Below are 22,267 nucleotides of genomic sequence, written 5' to 3'. Positions count from 1 at the left end.
AATGGACAGTCTCCCCACATCCGTAGCATGCTCGACTGGCCCCGACATTGTTGGTTTGGGGGTTGTTTTGATGTGGTTGGAATTTGCAATATCGGGTGGTGTGCCATTTGTGATTGCAGTTGGTGCATTGTAAGTATCGTCATGCGCCAATGTGGTGGAAATTGCATTTATCACACTTGGATAGAGAACCTGCGTAAGACCTCGCAGGTGTTGGTGTCGTTGAGGCTGGTGCATCTAGAGCTGGTGTGATCTGAGTGGTAGCAGCGTGGACTGCTAGAGTTTGCTACTTTTTAGATGATTCTTGATTCTTTCGCCCTTTTATTTTGTTTCCCCGGTTGTTCTTGTTGTCGTCCTCCTTCTTTGTTTCAGAGCCAGAAGTTTTCGCGCCCTTTCCATCCCCGTGGCTGTACAACTTTTGTGCCAGATTCTTGGCACTATCGATGGTCGAGGGGTTGGCAACAATTACATTCCCCTAGATTGGAGGTGTTAACCCCTAAATAAATCGTTCGACCTTTTTGCCCTCTGATGTTATCATTCCCGGGCACAAAAGTGCTAGTTCACTGAATCTGGCAATGTACGTTTTGATGTCGGAGTTCTGCACAGTCAGGTTCCACAATTCCTGTTCAAGCTTTTGTACTTCGCCTCGGGGGCAGTACTCATCCAACATCAAAACATTGAGGTCTTCCCATGACATGGCATTGGCGACCGGGAGAGTTAGGGACTTGATATGGCCGTTCCACCACGAAAGCGCCCGGTCAACAAATGTATAGGCCGCGAACTTCACCTTGCTCTCTTCGGGACATCCGCAGATTTCGAAGACCGATTCAATTTTCTCGAACCACCGAGTGAGAGCTATTATGCCCCCACTTCCATTGAATGTTTTCAGTTTTGCATTGGTGAAGTCTTTATAAGTGCAAGTTTTACTGGTGTTCGGGTTTAGTCCCGTGGTTGGAACTCCCCGTTCCTTAACCGTTGCATCCTCCGTTGTTGCCCTGGTTGATGTGTGCTAAAGCTGCCGTAACCGCAGCTGAGACTGCCGCCTGGAAAGCAGCAGAGTTCATCTCCGGTGGAGGCGGCAATGATGGTGGTGTTTTATTGTTCTTCCGAATATATCTTCTCGACATTTCCTTTTATGAGACAGGAATGGCGATGAGTTTATGAAACGATTACGGTGTTTCGGTTGTACTCATAATTAAAACTGTATTACACCAAGTAAAAATGAAAAGAGAAAACGTAGAAGATCACAACATCACAAATAAAACACAGAACCGTTATATATTTCATTACATGAAAGCATGAAATTTGACCTTTAAAAGGTGTACAGTACATAGAGAATGAAAATTTGCCAGCGTAACGACTCTACGAGTAGTGTAATCACTTAATCGTAGGGTCAGTCCTACATATATAAAGTAAAAGAAAAATAGAGTCCCATCAAAAGCATGGGTGAGTAGGATGGGTCCCTCTCACGCCGGGAGGTATCTGGTAGTGTTGATGACAAAGTGGAAGCGCCCTGGAGTCTGGCTAGCTGGTGCTCGGTGACCCGCATCCTCGCCTCTAGTGCGGCCTGTCGCTCCTGGTAGTCCCGCACTATGTCATGGGCCTGCCTCTTCGCGTGTTCCACCGCGGCTCTCATCGCGTCCATCTGATTGGCGGTCGCCTGGGCCTGATCACCGATATCCCTGGTGGCCTGACCATCACCGAAAGGGCGCGGTCCACTGGCCCTCCATGTCTGAGGTCAAAAAATCCCTGCTCCAAGCCAAACGACGGACGCAACCCATGCTGCCTGCTCCACCTCCATATTGTTGGATATAGTGTCTAAGTCCATAACTATATTTGGTATGTACTTGACCCGACCCGGCATGGTCCATTTGGGTTGCACTTCACCCGAACAATTTATGGATAATCGTTTGAGAATAGTATAAGTTATGATTTATTAATATATTATAAGTCCTAATATATTAATATAAATCATATTATTTAATTAGTATTGATCTATAATTAATTTAGAATTAATTTAGAGATCAAAAGTATGACTAATTAAATATGGGCTCTTGTATTTATATAGTGTGGGCTAATGCTTATTTGGAATGGGCTAGGCTTGCATGGAAAGTCCATGGATACTCCATGGAGCTTTAACCTATGGATCTCATGGAAATGAAAAGACATGGGTATTAGGGTTTACATGGATGTAACCCTAATCCACCACACTATATAAAGGAGGCTTTGGTTCTTGAAATTGGACTAGTTGATGTGTGTAAACTAAGAGGGCCGATTTCAAGAAGGTTGTGACTATTCTCTCAAGTTTCCAAGTTTGTGGTGATTTGTGACTTCCATTTGAGGCATCCACATTATTGGTGCTAGGCTCTCAAACTCCAAGCAATCAACTACTACTACAAGGTAAGCAATTCTACTAGTTTTATTTGATTCAAGTACCCCATGCCATGCTAGTTAGGATAAGAACCTTGGAAAAATAATTATTTGCATGTATCTTAGTCAAACATAGATCCAAGGTTTCTAGGGTTGCATGTACACCATAGGAGTGTTAGAATGCTCAAAACTCATCAGTGGTATCAGAGCCTGGTTTGTTTATTTGATACTTGATGCAAAAAAAAAAAAAAAAAAAAAACTTGAAAATCGAAGTTTTGTTCAAAAGCTCGTATCAAAATTTCAAGTTTTGTATATGTACTTACGATTCTTGAAATTTTTTATATGAACATTCATAAACATATGAGTTTAGAAGATTATAGAAATTATGTGCTAATAATTGATTAGATTAATTCTTGATCTTTATGTGTTTTAATGGAGTCCATAACTAGTTCTTAAGTTATGGATAACCAAAAGTCACATTTATAAATAACCATTAAATAAACACATAGGTTACAAAAAATGAAGAGTCTTCATTTTTAATAACCATTAATTCATAAGTTATTAGAAATGAAAAGTTTTGAAAGTTTACAAAACTTGCCCTAAAGTTTTGGAACATGTAAAGTCATATTGAAAACTTTAGTTCCAACCCCTAGAATTTTAAAAGTTAAAATTCAACCCTTATACTTTATAATATTATAAGTTTAATAATATTTATATATGTATAAGATCAAGTCGTCTTACAGCTAGTACGCCTCATTCACGAAGCCGGTCTATAAGGGGGGTATAAGGTTGTTGCCTATAAAATGGCAACTTAATGGGTGTCCACTCTCACCCACCGCTTCCTTGATCGGTGGAGGGTCGTTAGCCGAACGGGTAGGACAAGGACTTATAAATTCTCATTAAAAGTATAATGATAATACTAAAGTAACTAAACTTTATTGAATTCCCAATCTTAGCTATTTTAGGAAAATGTGAATAAGGTGCTAATCCATGAAATTACACTTTACACTTTGTTTAAGTCGTTAGTGGAGCGTGTGTGGTTAACCGGCACACTAACTTGAACTTAACAAGGTAGGTAAAGGGTGACTTAATGTTTATCATAGTATCGATGGAGCGTGTGTGGTTAACCGGCACATCGATTGAGGGGTAATACATTAAGGGTACCAAGTAATTTGCATGGTTACTTCACACCTTGTTTTGTGATCCTCGGCATCCCAGTCACAAAACTTGAAGGGCACACTCGAGATTGAAACATGCCATTGAAGAAAGTTCAATGAATCTCAAAGAATCTAGGAGTTTCTAAACCAATTAAAACCTAATTAAATATTTCGTTTTTCATGGTGGAAATTGGTGAATCGTCATTCACCTACCTTCAAATATCTTGTATCTTAGATTACGGCATCCCTCTTCTAAGTTATAAAATATTGTGTTGGGTCCTAGCCTTAATATTACATTTGGGTGTTTTGTTAAGGACTATCTCTATATCTAATCTAATCTATTCCCTCTTCTTTTCAGATGTCTTCCAATAACAATGCTTCTGGCTCAAACCCTACTAGCTCCTTCTCCCTCATGAATCTTTGTGGGAGAGTCATCTTTGATGGGTCCAACTTTACAGATTGGATCAGAAACATCAGGATGGTCACTCGGTATGAGAACAAAGAATATGTTCTCGACAAGGAGCTGAAGGTACCCGAGCCAACTGCTACTCCTGAAGAGCTTGCTGAATATGAGGTACATGAAAGAGATGCTACAAAAGTGGCATGCATCATGATGGCCACCATGACAGCCGAGCTCCAAAAGTCCTATGAGGACTATTATCCTTTTGAGATGCACCAGGACTTGATGGACCGTTACCATCAAAGTGCTCGTCAAGAGCGATATGAAATAATCTCCTCCATGATAACAACCCGAATGAAGGATGGTGAACCCATCACGGGCCACATGCAGAAAATGCAAAGGTATGTGGACCGTTTACTGAAGCTGAATGTGAACTTCCCTGAGGAATTAGCAATAGACATCATTTTGCACTCCTTGCCATCGTGTTATGATCAATTCCGCATGACATATCACATGAACAAGGAAGAAGTCACCCTCAGCAAACTTCAAGGACTCTTGAAGACTGCCGAAAGTGGTCTAAAGGGTAAGTCGGTTGTTACTACTCCTACTCCTACTCCAACTGCGGCCAATGTCTTGGCAATCGGGCATGGCAAAGGGAAGAAGAGAAAGAACCCTTCTAAGGGTACCAAGGGTAAGACCCTTGAAGGCTCCTCTTCAAGCAAAACCAAGAAAGGTTTTGTCACTCCTTCTGCTAACCCTAATGAGGCTGAATGCTTCTATTGCCATGAAAAGTCGCATTGGAAGCGAAACTGCCCAAAGTACCAGCAAGATTTGAAGGATGGGAAAGTAAAACCCAACCATGCAGGTATATACACTATATTGTCTAATAACTCACCTCATTCTAAGTCTTGGGTCCTTGATACAGGTTGTGGTATTCACATATGTTGTGATTTGCAGGGACTAAAAAGAAGTGAGAATGTGGACCAGGGAAAGATAAATTTGATCATGGGAAACAGGAAAGCTTCACCTGTCACCAAGATAGGAGTTTATTCCTTAGTGCTAAATAGTGGGTTTACATTAGATTTGAATAAATGTTATTATTCGCCAGAAATGGCAATAAATGTTATTTCCTTTCATGCATTGTATAAACAAGGTTTTACCTTTTATTTTGATAATAATAATGGTAGTATTGATGCTTTCTTTAATAATGTTCTTTATTTTAAAGCATTACCTTGTGATGGCGTGTATGAAACTGTATCTGTTGTAGATAATCTAGGAAATAATGTATTGTGTATTAACTCTTCCACTAGCTTAGATAAAGCATCCTTATGGCATTGTCGTCTTGGACATGTAAGCAAGAAACGCATAGGCCAACTCCAAAAGGATGGAGTCTTGGAGTCATTTGACCTAAAGTCAGATGATAGTTGTGAATCTTGTTTGCTTGGTAAAATGACAAAGTCACCTTTTACTGGCACTTGTGCTAGGGGTGAAGGTTTGTTGGACCTCCTACACACGGATGTGTGTGGACCCTTCAGAACCGTCACAAGAGATGCTAATCGGTTCTATGTGACTTTTACTGATGATTTTAGTAGATATGGATATGTCTACCTAATCAAGCATAAGTTAGAATCCTTTGAGAAATTCAAAGAGTTTAAGGAAGAAGTGGAGAATCAGTTGGGCAGGAACATTAAGATGCTTTGATCCGATCGTGGTGGTGAGTATCTTAGTATTGAGTTCCTTGACTATCTTAAGGAATGTGGGATTGTCTCACAATTGACACCTCCTAGGACACCACAGTTGAATGGTGTAGCTGAGAGGCGCAATCGGACCTTGTTGGACATGGTTTGTTCCATGATGAGTCGAGCTTCGCTACCAATCTCATGTTGGGGGTATGCCTTAGAGACTGCCGCCCATATCCTTAATCTAGTCCCTACAAAGAAGGTTTCCAAAACACCTCACGAGGTGTGGACTGGAAAAGTTCCCAATCTAGACCACATCAAGATTTGGGGTTGCGAGGCTTTCGTGAGACGCGAGACTCACGATAAGCTCGAACCCCGAAGCGAATGGTGTATTTTCATCGGCTACCCACAAAAATCCTTTGGTTACATCTTCTACAGACCCAGTGATAATGTGGTCTTTGTAGCAAGAAGAGGATTCTTTCGAGAGAGAGAGAGAGAGAGAGAGAGAGAGAGAATTCATGAGCCAAGGAGACAGTGGGAGGAAAATTGACCTTGAGGAAATTCAAGAGTCAAGTGGTGAAGGAACCTCAAACCCTAGCCCTCAACCTGAGGAGGAAACTCCTGTTGAGCCGACTGAAGAATCTATACCTCTGAGGCGTTCCACCAGAGTTAGGAATGCACCTGAGCATTATTATGGTTTTCATATTACTGGAGAAGGTGAGACACTTATCAGTGATAACACACTGGTAAATCTGGATGAGCCTAACAGCTACACGGAAGCCATGGCAGGCCCTGAGGCTGCTAAATGGAAAGAGGCTATGGATAGCGAGATACAGTCCATGTATGACAATCAAGTTTGGAACTTGGTTGACAATGTACCTGGTCGTAAGATAGTTGGGTGCAAATGGATCTTCAAGAAGAAGACCGACATGGATGGTAATGTACACACTTATAAGGCACGACTGGTTGCAAAGGGTTATTCTCAAACTCCGGGAGTTGATTATGATGAGACCTTTTCACCGGTGGCCAAGATTAAGTCTATTAGGGTTCTGTTAGCCATTGCTGCATTTCATGATTATGAAATATGGCAAATGGATGTCAAAACCGCTTTCCTTAATGGAAAGTTGGCTGAAATCCATTTATGGATTAAAACAGGCACCTAGTAGAGTGTGTAAGCTCGAGAAATCCATTTATGGATTAAAACAGGCACCTCGCATATGGAATCTTTGCTTTGATGAGAAAATCAAAGAATTTGGCTTTTCAAGGAGTGAAGATGAATCTTGTGTCTATATCAAGGCTAGTGGGAGTATAGTCAGCTTTTTGGTACTGTATGTGGATGACATACTACTCATAGGAAATGACATCCCAACCCTGCAGGAAGTAAAGTCCTGGCTTGGGAAGTGTTTCGCTATGCAGGACCTTGGAGAAGCTGCCTATATCCTAGGGATAAGGATTTTGAGAAACAGGAGTAAAAGACTAATTGGACTTAGTCAAAGCACCTATGTGGACAAAGTGTTGAAAAGGTTCAACATGCATAACTCCAAGAAAGGAGAGTTACCCATCCAGAGTAACGCCAGATTGAGTAAGACACAAAGCCCTTGTACTGAGGCTGAGATAGCAGAAATGAGTCGAATACCTTATGCTTCAGCTGTAGGATCGATCATGTATGCTATGACGTGTACTCGACGTGATGTAGCCTTTGCTTTGAGCATGGTTAGCAGGTATCAGGGGAACCCTGGCAAGGCACACTAGACTGCGGTAAAGAATATCCTCAAGTACCTACGGAGGACTAAGGACTGGGTCCTTACCCTCGGTGGCAGTGAGGACTTGAGAGTTGTAGGGTACAGTGATGCTAGCTTTCAGACTGACAGGGATAATTTCCGCTCTCACTCGGGCTGGGTCTTTACTCTAAACGGAGGGGCAATTACTTGGAAAAGTTCCAAGCAGGAGACAGTGGCTGATTCCACTTGTGAATCAGAGTATATAGCAGCAAGCGAGGCAGCAAAGGAGGCTATATGGCTAAAGAACTTCATCGGAGACCTTGGAGTTGTACCAGCTATAAAGGAGCCAATGGAGATTTTCTATGACAGCAATAGTGCGGTTGCCTTAGCCAAGGAACCAAGAGATCATGGGAGATCCAGACACATTGACAGAAAATATCACTTCATTAGACATCGAATAGAAGAAGGAATCCTTGTGGCAAAGAGGGTATCATCGGATGAGAACCCAGCATATCCCCTCACGAAGGGACTGACTCGGGCTAAGCATCTCCAGCATGCTCGGAGCATAGGGTTGAAGGATGATATTAGTTTTAGTAGTTAGATAATCTTGAAATTTGTAAAATGTAATTGACATTTGATGATAAATAAAAGCTGTTATTTATGAGTAAAGTGTTGCTATCTCTTGTCAATCGTTTACTATTATTTCTTTTTGCATGTTTTGACTTCTAGAATAATTATGTTATGGTTTATATCATATTATTCAAACTCTCCGCAGTCGGTCATATGTTGGAAGTAGATATGAATCAAGACTGTCATGGGTTGGCTTGTAGAGGTCTAAGATGTTAGACAAAGCGGGGCTACATCACTCATGAGTGCTCATAAGTTCTGACTATTGGATTCAACCCACGCTCACTTGTATCACTTCATGGAATTTATCTCGAGTGATTGTGAGACGGTAATATCATATAAGTCTTCAAACCTAGAGATATGATTTGTTGCCTATGAGTTGGTTATGCATTGATTGCACGAAAACGCATTGGTAACTCGATGTTATAAACCGTGCTTTTGTTTGTAATTCAACAAGTAGTAGAGCAAACATATGAGTCGAAGTTTATCTGTTCCTTCTAGAATTAGAAGCGATATCTGGGCCCCTCGATGATTTTGTTTTGACCTATGTACTAGGCCCGGTCAGAACTAAATTGATGTGTTCAGTTAAGTTCTATGTCAAACAAATCGGAAATCGGGAAACAAATGCTGGAAAATAAGCACGACCATGTTCCATGTATTTGTCCGGCTGATATCTAGAACAGAGGATTATATGATCACTTATCTAAAATGGTGCTTCATAGTTCAACAGAGTTTTAAGAGCTACGATTGCTGATCGGTTCCTGAAGTCATACTTGCAACTATAGTTATTAGACTTATCCAAGTGGGGGACTGTTGGATATAGTGTCTAAGTCCATAACTATATTTGGTATGTACTTGACCCGACCCGGCATGGTCCATTTGGGTTGCACTTCACCCGAACAATTTATGGATAATCGTTTGAGAATAGTATAAGTTATGATTTATTAATATATTATAAGTCCTAATATATTAATATAAAATCATATTATTTAATTAGTATTGATCTATAATTAATTTAGAATTAATTTAGAGATCAAAAGTATGACTAATTAAATATCTGCTCTTGTATTTATATAGTGTGGGCTAATGCTTATTTGGAATGGGCTAGGCTTTCATGGAAAGTCCATGGATACTCCATGGAGCTTTAACCCATGGATCTCATGGAAATGAAAAGACATGGGTATTAGGGTTTACATGGATGTAACCCTAATCCACCACACTATATAAAGGAGGCTTTGGTTCTTGAAATTGGACTAGTTGATGTGTCTAAACTAAGAGGGCCGATTTCAAGAAGGTTGTGACTATTCTCTCAAGTTTTCAAGTTTGTGGTGATTTGTGACTTCCATTTGAGGCATCCACATTATTGGTGCTAGGCTCTCAAACTCCAAGCAATCAACTACTACTACAAGGTAAGTAATTCTACTAGTTTTATTTGATTCAAGTACCCCATGCCATGCTAGTTAGGATAAGAACCTTGGAAAAATAATTATTTGCATGTATCTTAGTCAAACATAGATCCAAGGTTTCTAAGGTTGCATGTACACCATAGGAGTGTTAGAATGCTCAAAACCCATCACATATATCGTGTGCCCATGGGGGCATAGGGCCATTGGGGCTCATCCGATATGCGGGTACCCTAGCCATGTAGGGTGGGTCAATGACTTTGGACTCCACGTCCGAGTCATTCTCTTCCTCCTCATCATCCTCATTGACTTCTGCGTCAATTTCTTCTTCTTCCGGGTCTTCCATGGGCTCCTCTTCTTGGTCCTCCTCTAGCCAACCTCCATTTCCCTGATTCGCTGGAAAAGGGTCACCCGGTTGGTGAAAGTCTGTGATAGTGTCTGTACGAGAATATAAGTACAAAAGGAGATATAAGAAAATACATAAAGGTTCCACATAATGCCAAAATACTCCCATAGTATTTTAATTGTTTAGGTTTGATTCTTTAAAATCTTTGGGTATTAGGTTAGTAAGTTTTAGATTCACTGTCCACTCCGATCACTCCCAAACACATGTTGGTCGTATTTTGAATAAATATAGTTGATCGGGCTATATTTATCCCCAATAGGATTACATAACTACCTGGGTTTAATCGCGATGTCCAACTCTTCTGAAGACTTTTAATTGTTTCTTATTTTTGTTCATTGTGTTTTACTCCCATTGTATTTATAGTTGCATATATTGTATGGTTAGATATGCTAGTTCACTATAACAATGTTTTGATACCAATATGTCACACCCCCGAACCGGGACAGCGGAAACGTCCAGGGGAGGGTGACTTCATCTTGTAATATCATAACCATTAAATATGAATGAAACATAGCAACCATCACCATCATACATTAACGATATGAACATGCGTTGTTTACATCTTTGTGTTTGTTTACAAAATACATCCAAAATAACATAATATATGATAATTCAAAAATACAACAAATATTCAAATCTCCTTAGCTGCCCACCTGCTTATTGAGTTCCTGAGAATACAAGTCGTTTTGAAAAGCGTCAACATAGAATGTTGGTGAGTTCTTAAGCATGTTTGTAAGAAAACTTTGTAATAGTTTGTAAACTTCCACAAAATCCAATATTTTCTTGTAAAAGTAGTTTGTAAGTCTCATTTCAAATCATGTATAATTGCATATGTATTATTTGTTTATCTTGTTTGAAAATATATAGAGAGTGATTCCCAGGAAATCCTATATTTTCTGTTATACGGGAAGTTGTGGTCTTAAACCCTAAGGCCCGAGTGGTGAAATTTAGATGCAAAATAGTCGACGCATGGTTTTGTACTTCGTAACATGAGTAAAGTATATGTATTGTGTAAATTTTAATATAATATTGTTATTCTATATGTGATTCGTTACAACCATAATAATATGACGAGAGCACCTGTCTTGACGTTCTTCAGGCATCGGTTTCTAAAGATAATTGTCACCCTAGACTAGTCTGTCTAACTGTAGCGAGCAACTCAGGTGTGGGGTGTCAACCCCGTATAGATCTATACACAATATCCCGCTCTCCCTCCAGGAGACTATGGTTATAACTACAAGACTTACGATGTACACTAGGTAGGTACGAGTGAAGTAGTGTCTCACAAGAGTCTTAACAACATTTACGCGAATATTGAATTCTATTATTTAACGTTATAAATAATGTTATTAGAGTAACATTTTTGACTATGAATCATAAGTGACAAAAATAGCAATTTTTAGCATAAGTGTCAAAATAGCACATTTTTACCATTGTGGTAAAAAATAGCCCAATTTTACCAAAATTGTCATAAAGGTCCAATTCTACTAAAATTGTCATGTAAGGCCCATTTTCATCAAAATTGTCATAAAAGGTCCAATTTAACTAAAATTGTCGTATAAGGCCAAATTTTACTAAAATTGTCATATAAGGCCCATTTTCACCAAAATTGTCATAAAAGGCCCAGTTTTACTAAAATTGTCACATAAGGCCCATTTTCACCAAAATTGTCATTAAAGGCCCAATTTTACTAAAAGTGTCATATAAGACCCATTTTCACCAAAATTGTCATAAAAGGCACAATTTTACTAAAATTGTCATATAAGGCTCATTTTCACCAAAATTGTCATAAAAGGCCCAATTTTACTAAAATTGTCATATAAGGCCCATTTTCACCAAAGTTGTAATAAAAGGCCCAATTTTACTAGTTGTAGTGAAACGATTTTATATTTCCAAAATGTTACCATTTTTAGTGTAACTTCCCATATTTTCCATTTTCAAGTTTTCATGACAAAAATTTATGTTAACCTTTTCTTTGACTTTATGGTAATTTTATCATACATCAAAGATAACCTTTTAAACATAACAACAAATCATATAAGCTACAAAAAATAATTTTGTTTTCCAACAACTTCAGACTTCCATAAAATCTCAAGTTTATGGGACTTTAGCATGAAAACACAACATTTCAACACACATAACATGTAAAACATACACATGTAAGGAAATATACATAGATCTTTCATAAGACTAGACTTGTATCCTCCTCCAAAAGAAAGAAAACTCGAAAAATAGGGGTATGAAGCTCACCATGAGGTTTTTTCAGTTTTGAGGAGGAAGAGGAAGGAGGTTTTCGGCCCTAGCTTGCTTCCTTGAGGAGATTTGTGAAGTTTTGGTGTTCTACGAGCATAATCAGGAAAATAAAGTGGTATGAGGAAGGATTTTTAGTGTAACTTCGAAATAAAACTAAAGAGTTTATCAAAAAATTACCAAGTTTGTAAGCTTGAATAAGTCTTCTTTGAAACCACACACACACCTCACGAATTTTAGAGTAGAAAGGATGAAAGAGTTCTTTGAGTTTTTGAGAGAGAATTAGATAAGAGTTTGAGAAAAATGAAAAGTGGAGAGGGAATGGGGAGGGGGTCGGCCGATGAGGGGGATGAGAGATGAGGGAAAATCATGGATGTTTGTTGGACAATAATACTTGACCTAGATGTATGTTACTCCATGCCCTAGATACATGCCATGCAACATTGAGGTGGCACTTAAGTCATCCCATGTCTTTTTTTATATAAGTGGGCTAACCAATCGGCCCAAGGAGAAGGGAGACCGATCATCCCAAGGAGAGGGGAAAGATAAGGTTTTTGGGCTTAAAAGACAATCGAGAATACATTGGGCCCAAAGAGAATTTTCGACCCATTAAGGCCCATATATGGGTTTTCGACACAATGAGATTAACTGGAAAAGCGTTCTGCCCAAAAAGGGGCCCAATAGTGTTTTCGGTTCGATGAGCCCTAAAGAAATGATTTTTGGCCCAACAATGGCCCAAATGTGGGTTCTCGGTCCATATAAAGGTCAACTAGGGCTTTTGGGCCAAAAAGGGGCGCAATAGCTGTTTTCGGTCTTGGAAGGCCCATTAAAGAGTTTTTCTAGCCCGAGATAATACTTACTAGAGGTATTCTGCCCATTAGCATCTAAGAATAAATTTTTGCAGCCCAATAAGGCCTAATAAGGGTTTTACGGCCTAAAATATCTATTGGAAGGGCGGCCGGCTCATTAGGGCCCAATAAGAAGGTCTTGGTCCATTAAGAGGTTTGGATCGAGAAAACTTGGGTGAATGCCAAAACTTGAGTGGATATAGCTTATTGGGTTAGACTTTGCGCTTACATGAGGAAGTTTCGACTTGAAAGCACAATTTTTGGATGTATAAACTTGTATAGCATTGATGTTTGATTTATACCAAATGTTGGGTTACAAGATTACACAAAGAAATTATCATGCAAAAGATAGAAATCTTAACACTAATTTGCTAGTTGTGACACTTGTAGTGGATATGAATGGACCACTCACATTCGTATGATTAGGTCCATCAATCCTTCACCTCTTTCACATGTTCTAGTGAAAGGTGATTTTTTTCATCTTGCCCAAGAGACAAGATTCACATTCATCATTTGTCCTAAGACCAAATGATTTCAACACTCCATCCTTTTGGAGTTGGGCGATGTGTTTCTTGTTGTTTACCCAAGACGATAATGCCACACACATGTCATGTCTACACCATTGGAGGAATCAATATGAAATACACCATTGCCTAAGTGATCAACACAAGTCACAATTTTATACACTCAATTACAAGGTAAACCGTCAAACATTAAAACACCACTTTTTAAAGCAGAAATTGAACCAATATCATTATCAAAAGAATATTTAAGACCTTATCTGAACAATGCATGAAATAAAATAATGTTTCGTGTTATTTCTGACGAATAACAACAATTAAAAAAATCAATGCTAACAACCCTACTAAGCATAAGCCTATATGTCCCAACCTAAGTAACATGTGAAGATCGCCTATTCCCGATGATCAGATTGAGCTTCCCATGCTCCACTTCCTCACTTTCGCTTAGACCCTGCAAATCAGAACAAATATGGAAACCACATCCTTTGTCAAGGACCCAAGAATGAGAAAGTTGTGTGTTATTGACTTGGATAGTGTAAATACCCGATCGGGACGCCTTGATCTTTCCATCTTTCATGTCCTGCAAGTATTTAGGGCAACTTCTTCTCCAATGACCCTTTTCTCCATAATGGAAGCATGTGGCCTTTTTTGGATCAATAATCGTAGGGAAATAAATTTGGGCTTCAACTTAGACCCACTACTAAAACCTCTAGCACAGGTCTTCCCTTTCCTGTTGGATTAGGAAGGATCCTTCCTCTTTTTCCCTTTGCCAGATCCAATGGCTAGGACAAGAGCACTTTTTGCAGAAGGAGCATGGTTTTTCTTCATCCCCGACTGAACAGTTTGCAATAGGTTATGGAGCTTGATGAATGTCGTCTCCATGTTGTTCAAATGATAAGTTGGAACAAACTGGTCATAACTAGGTTAGGAAATAGTTGAGGACCATGTTAATGAACAACTCCTCTTCAAACAACACATTGAGCAATCATAGTTGCTCTACATACCTTTGCATCTTTTGTATATAAGCACACACATATTCTCCTTCCTTAAGCTTGCATGCCATCAGAGACTTAACTACTTCATAGAACTTTTGTCTCGCCTTCTTGTGAAACTTTCGTGCAAGGTCGAGAATCAACTCATATGGCCAGTAGTCCACATAGAACTTGCCCAGCTGAGGTGCCATAGTGGCCACCATGATGCAAGCAACCTTAGTGGCGTCATCAAAATGTTTGTTGTAGGAAGCAATTTTCTTAGGAGTAGTGGTGGAATGATTGATTTCAATGACATACTTTTCGAGGACATATTATTTTCCCTAATATCGAAGACTCGTCTTCAAGCTTCTCATCCTATCCATATAGCTAGGACCAGTAAACTTTTCTTTTGACATAATCGAGAGTCGGGAGAAGTTTGAGTTGGAGTGGGCGGTTTGTGTATTAGCGAGATCACTAGTTCTAGACATCTATATAAATACACATAGTTTTATTTTGTGATATGAATCCTTAATATTGAAAACCAAAATAAATATTCAAGGCTAGGATCGAAAATATCATTCACAACAAATAAGAAGGATGCCATAATCTAATTGCAAATTTATTAAGGTAGGTAATACAAATTTACCAATTTCCATCTAATCATGAAATTCCTAGATCATTTGAGATTCATTGAATCTTATCAATGACATGTTTAATTTCATATTATGCTCTTCAATTTGTGACTGGGATGCCGAGGATCACAAATAAGATGTGAATAACCATGCAAACCCACTTGACAACCTCGAAGTCATTTATCATCTCAAATTGATGTGTCAATAAACCACACACGCTCCATCTACAATAATAATTTTCGGTCTTTCCATCAATCCACTTTATATTCCCATATTAGTGTGTTGGTTAACCACACACGCTCCACTAACGACATCGAAAGAGTTATATGTGTTTTCATGGATTAGCATACACTTCATATTTTTTCCTAAAGTAACTAGAGTTGGGATTTATAAAAAGGTTATGTTACTTTATAGTATCATACTTTTAGAGGTTAAGTCCTATCAAACCCATTCGACTAACAACCCTCCACCATACAAGGGAGCGGTGGGTGAGAGTTGATACCCATTCAACGTCATTTTATAGGTTGTTTCCTTATAGCCCCTTAGAGTATGGCTTCGTGAATGAGGCCTACAATTGATTTGACTGACTTGTCTTTATATATTATATATTAAACTTTTAATCATATATAGTATAAGGTGTATTTTAAGCTTTTCAAAATACTAGGTCAAGAATTAATTTTCGAAATTGACACTTAATTAATTAATTTTAACCAATTATTGATTCACTAACTATCTTTTAATTAATCAATTAAATAAATTTAAATCATTAAATTTTTAAATAATCATCTTTAATTAAAAAATTAATAAAATAATTTAAATTTAAATTATAGGGGATTAAATAGTTATCTCCTGTTGATCAATATATATGATAATTCATATTTAATCCTAATCCCAAGAACCCTTCTAATTTAAAAAAAAAGATTAGGTCTAGTAGGTTTAATTATCCTAATTTTAAGGCATTTAAAATTATAATTAAGGAAAGTAGATAACCCTAAGGGATACCTACCATTTTCAAAAATAAGCGTTGGAGGCTAGGGTTTCAAGAACCTTTTCCATTTACGAAAATATAGGCCTTTAGGGTTTAATTTCCATAAACTCTAATTTGATCAGTTCAGTTTTATGCACAATCAAATAGAAAACTAAAGCTCTGATACCGTTGTTTTCTAATCTAGGTTATAAAATTACATATGAGCGAAAAATACTTTAACTTAACTTCACATGCAACCTAGGTTGGATCTATGTTTTCTCTGTTGATGGCAATAAACTATGAATACCAAGAAACCCTAGGAAACCCTACTATAATCGAAATTACAAGAAGGATTAGAGTTATATTCATTTTAATTAATATCGTAATTAATCAACAAAATCTTCCTTTGAGTTCCTTGGAAAGAAAGCACCAAAAACTTGGATGCCTCTAATGGCTTGTACCCAAGACTCTAGCAAATAAAAGACTTGAGGAGAAGGGAGGCTTAGAGCAAATTTTTGGCGCTTGAGGATTAGAAGGAGTGGACGAAAATATGAGACCCTAGGGGTCCTATTTATAGTTGACGAGGAAGCATTGGAAAACCCTAATTTGAATATAATAATAATATAATTATCCAATAGGATTAATCTAGAAACCCTAAAAGCCTTAGCAAAAACTAGCCATGCTTAGAGGATTGTAGAAATCCTATTTTTCTAAACTATTGAACAATTACAACTTATTCCTTACACTTCCAATTAATTATATTTAACTCGAAATTAATCCTAATTAATTTATGATTAATTTTTAATTAATTATTACTACTTACAGTTAATATATTAATCATATAATATATTAATAAATCATTTGTTACAACTTATTAATAATATAATAAATTAACAAATCAGCGTCTCTCTCCACATGACATTCTATTAAGTTACCGGTTCTAAGGGAAACCCAAAAAGGACTTTGCTTCGAATTCAAGAATATACCACTTTAGTTATTGGCTTAGACACCTTAATCCAACACGACTAACTGTACACATCGCAATCACTTTCTGCTTCATAAATTTATTTTAAGAAAAGTAGTTGTAAAAATTTCGTATATCCTTAGTTTGAGTTTGGAATCACACAAGTGTTCATCCAAATCCCTCAGAATAACTGTTTCACAAAATGGAATCAAAATCAGAGTATCCTAACATAACATCTGTCAAAATCATAAGGTCAATTGGATAGTATGTATAGTCATGCGTTTGCTTTGCCCTAATCCTCATAAGTATCCGAAACATTTAAATCCATAATTATAATACAAAGCTTAGTAAGTTCCAAAAAATATTGCACACAACAATACATATACAATGCATGCACACCATGGCGTTCAACACAATCTATATTACGAAAAGTATCTTACCACTTTTCTTTCGACTCACAGCTATATGTCGAACCTGGTATACAAAGGACATAACTTTTGGTAATGAACTGAATCTGACTTATCAGCTTAAATATATTATGTATTACAAAAAAGAATAAATAGAAGTTGTTTACTTTGTGTTGGTATAATATTATGATTATTCCTTGCCCATCTCCCATTCCAAGGACATTAATCATAAGATGAAGAAATCGCTTCCATGTTTCTTAACTTTCAGCTACAACCACAACCCATTCAACATGATAGATATGGTTGTTTGCATCCCTACCAATAGCTGCAAGAAACTGACCTCTGTATATGCCCTTTAAGAAACAACCCTTTACTCCAATTACCCTCCTACAACCTCCAAATTATCAATCCTTCAAACCCTTTAAAAGTACATAGAACTTTGAGAAGTAAGTGGTTCCATCACGCATCACATCTACATCAATTTTAACTGTTAATCCTTGGTTTGTTGTAACATCCTAAAAAATAGCTATATTTGGTTTAAACGATTTACAAACCAAATAAAATACGTTATATTTTTACGAGACATAATTGGGTTTTATTAACTAAATAAACATAACATTACTAGATTTTGGTGGCATTTAGCCCATAAATTATTTATCCCAAAATAATATTATATTTGTAAGGTCACACCTTATGATCTAAAAACAAAGAACATGAGCAATCACAAAGATGATTTCACTAAGAAAGGACGTTCTCACCAAGAGAACGAATGTCACAAAGAAGGTCACGAAGACATACATTAGGGTTTCACCCTGAGGTTGACTATATACGATTACAATAACTGAAATCCCACTACTTAAGGGATGTATACCTATCTAAGTAAAGGTCTGATCCTAATCACAAAGATTAAAAATTAGATATCTATTATATATATATATATATATATATATATATATATATATATGTATAATTGCCTAATATACAAAAGATCACAAATATCATTATCTTTACGTTGATGCTGCTAAGGTCTTATGTTGACGTCGACACTCGTGTTGGCGTTGACGGTCAGCGTGTAAAGTGTTTGAATCATCACGGTTTAATCTTTTCTTAGTTGGTTTGTTATTTGTTATTCATACTTGAAGTGTATCCGATCGATACAATGCTTTAATTAGTATCAGAGTGGGTTTTTGATACACTCAAGTTGCCATCTCGACATCCTATAATCCCAAATCATCTGCTCTCAACAAGATCCCTCCTTTCGATGAGCACAACTTTACTATATGAAAAACTAAGGCTAAAGAATTTCTTAAAACCATGGATTATGATATGCTTAGCATTATTTAGAAGGGTACTCACATTCTTATCTATCAACCTATGGTTAACAATGCTCTTGTTGGTCACTTGATGAAAAAGCCAAATACTAGTTATGACGATGATGAAAGGAAACTTATTAGTGATGTGAAAGCTAGAGCGGTCATAGGAAACTCTCTTTCGTACCATGTGTATCATTTAGTTCAGAATTGTGAATCAGCTCAAGAGATGACGGAGACGATGAAGGTGGCTTGTGAAGGCACTATGGAGGTTCAAGCTACAACCATCAACAACCTCAATTGGCGATATGATCACTTCTTTTCACAACATGGTGAATCTTAAACTCAAAACTTTAACAAGTTTAATTTTTTGGTGAATGATATGTGCAGGCTGGGGGTCATCAAGAATTCTACTCAGTTAATTTTAAAGTTCATGGACTCTCTTGAAAAAAGCTGGGAACATCACGCTTATGCTCTTAAGAATAGTGAGAATATTAACGCCATGGCTCTTAACTCCTTGTTCGGAAATCTATGAAACTATGAAGAAACCAAAGGTCTTCGTAAAGACATAATAAATGACTCAAACAAAGAGAAGTCTGTAGCCTTGGTCTCCCGAAAAGAATCAATGAATCTCATTAGCGACTCCAATGACTCTGATCAGGGTGAAACAATTAATGAATAAATTCTTGTTGAACTTGTTGCTAGTGCTACATTGAACGTTAAACGTTACAAAGAAAGTAGATCAAATCGGGTCCAAATAGCTCAGTCCATGGGAGGTAGTTCAACGAGAAGATTTAACTATAGAAGCCCTGACCATTTTGCCAGGGACTGTAAAGAGAATAAAGAAGCTCAAAGTCCAGATAAATATGAAGTCATATACAAGAAGTTTTTGACCCACATGAAGAACAAGAACATCTCTCTGCCAAAGGCCTTCATCGCAAAGTAGGAGGAACTTGAGGAATGGGTGGAAGAAGAGGAAACATCTAAAGATGAAGGGATAAATTTTAAGGGTCTTATGGCTCTTATCAATGCTTCCTCTGATGGTGATTCCAACAACTGTGACGTTGATACTTCTCTAACTGTCCAAGAATCAAGTTAGGATTTGGACCATACTTGGTTTCTTAACAGTGGGTGCTCTAGACACATGACTAGTTTCAAGTCCCTCTTAACATAGTTTGTTGGGAAATATGATCTGATTATAGTTTTTGGTGACAACAGTGAAGGAGCAGTCATGTTTGTTGGAGCGTTTGAGTCCAGAGCGGTCAAGCTGAAGAATATGTTCTATGTCAAGGGCCTTAAAAACAATCTTATCTCCATTAGTCAACTTTGCGACACTGGTTACAAAGTTCTCTTTGATTGCAATGAACAAAAGGTTATTGATTCAAAGAAAAAAATTGTGCTCACTGCACTTAGGGACAATAATATTTACATGCTCTAGTTTTATTTGTGTTAGACAATGCTACTTTATGACTTTACATTATGTTTTTGCTACCTCAAAAATTTTATAAGCTGCTGAAATTTTCGTTTACAATACACTATTATGCTTTAAAAATTCTATTCAACTTTTTTTCACCAAAGGAGTATACATTGTATATTGTGCTACTAACGTTGCCCATGTGCGCTCTTCTCTTTCACCTTCTAAGTTTCATGATCTTCTGTCTTCATCTTAGCAATGATTTTAATTGATTTGTTCATTTGGAAAGGATCAATGTATCATCCCTTCGGTGCAAGATCTTCAAAGTAGGAACAGTTGGATCTGGCTCTACATCCTATCTTCAGCGCCAACTGCTCTCTTCATGACGCTGATACTCATGTTGATAGACATGAAGTATCCTACCGATGAGGCCAAATAGGAGAGAACTATGTGTAAAAGTATTCTTCTAGGCACATATCTATTCCCTCTTTGATATCCTATCTCGGTTGCAATGGGACAGAGTGAAGATAGGTAACATTGCACATCTAATTTCTATAGACATTGTCACTACTACACCGATTCCCATCTAAGATCCAAATACCTCTTCAAAAAGAAAGTGCTCCTCATCGCTTCTATCATGGATCATAATGTATGAGATCTTCGAGTCTTATCTTGGTGACTCTCATAACCCGAAGGCTATAAAGATTGGGTCCTTTTAACTCGTTCGTTATAAAGACTGGTTCATGTTCTTCTCTTGTTCTTGGTGAACATGAATCTTGGAATCAATCCACAATACTTCAAGGATTAAAGGCATCTTCTTTCTTGGTTTGACACAAATTGTGTTTTATGTTGATACATTTGATCTTGTTTGCTTATTCTTTTAGAGACAGTGTTGCAGGGAAGATATCTTGAAAAAGGCTAACTCATTTATGACCATTTATTTCAAAAGATCTGCTGAATCGGGTCTTTATATCTTTTCTGAAAAAGCTGCACAATTATCGCTTTTTGAAAACTTCATTGTTTGAGTAACTTCTTTATTTTATTATTATTTTATGTTTTTTACCATATTAAATGAATTGATGGTGAATTCCATTTCTAGGCTGCAACTCAACTTTATGATACGGAATATAAACTACTTCTTGTTGATGAGCAGACAATGTTTATGATCCATCTTGATTTCACCTCAGCATTAATGAAACACTCCATTCTTTCCTTATATTCTTCTCAATAAAACTTAATGTTTACTATAATAAACCACATATTGATAAAAGTTTGAAACTATGTGCCGATGATTAGTCTATGTACCATAGGCTATCACACGCAGTAACCCCATTTTGCCCATGAATTCTTCTTTAACGCTTTATGATTCAACGTAACATACCATACGCTGACGAGGATTTGAAAATCTATGTTGATGATTAAGCTATGTATCATATCTTATCACATCCACCAATCCATTCTCACCATATATACTTCTTTAGAATTTTATGATTCAACGTATGAATCCAGACGCTGATAAAAATTTGAAAAATATGTGATGATGGGTATATCATTGTCTGTGATGTATTACACGCACCTACCTATTCTTTCCCAATAATTCTTCCATTAAAGAAGTTAATGATTTACTGTGTTAGCCATACATTGATAAAACTTCGACACTCTTTGTCGATAGGTACATTCCATACCGGAATGTATTACATGCATCATTCCTTTCTTGCCCTTTATTCTTCTAATAAAAGAAGTTAATGATTCAATGTATAGAACCATACGCTGATGAGACCTAACAATACTATGTCAGTGAATGATAGTTCAAACCCATACTATCATGAGACATCACAAACTCACTTGATTACTAGCTGCAACTATGATACGATGATTGCTTCCACTAATGATTATTGTCGCTAACGATATGTATCGTTGATACATAATTCATTTATCTCAATAGTAAATATTAGATGACGATTAAAAGATGTAACAATATCTTGGAATATGAGATTTTTATGGTGTTCCTTTCTCCAATCATGAATATGGAAATGGGAAGAAAATTTACGGATAAATTTGGAAAATCCTCTCTCCTAGTTCACTTTCATAATTCATTCAAGCAGTTGATTCTCTGTCATGAAAAAGGGGTCTCTCTCAACAATCATCCTCCTCAAGTTCTCATCATGTCAAAGGTTCTTTATGAGTTTTCTCCAAATGTTATTATTATGAAAGCCCCTCGTG

This window comes from Lactuca virosa, chromosome 3 (assembly GCF_052849685.1).
Source record: "Lactuca virosa cultivar CGN04683 chromosome 3, Lactuca_virosa_CGN04683_v6, whole genome shotgun sequence".
In the NCBI taxonomy this organism is placed as follows: domain Eukaryota; kingdom Viridiplantae; phylum Streptophyta; class Magnoliopsida; order Asterales; family Asteraceae; genus Lactuca; species Lactuca virosa.
Note: the sequence above shows the minus strand (reverse complement) of the source record.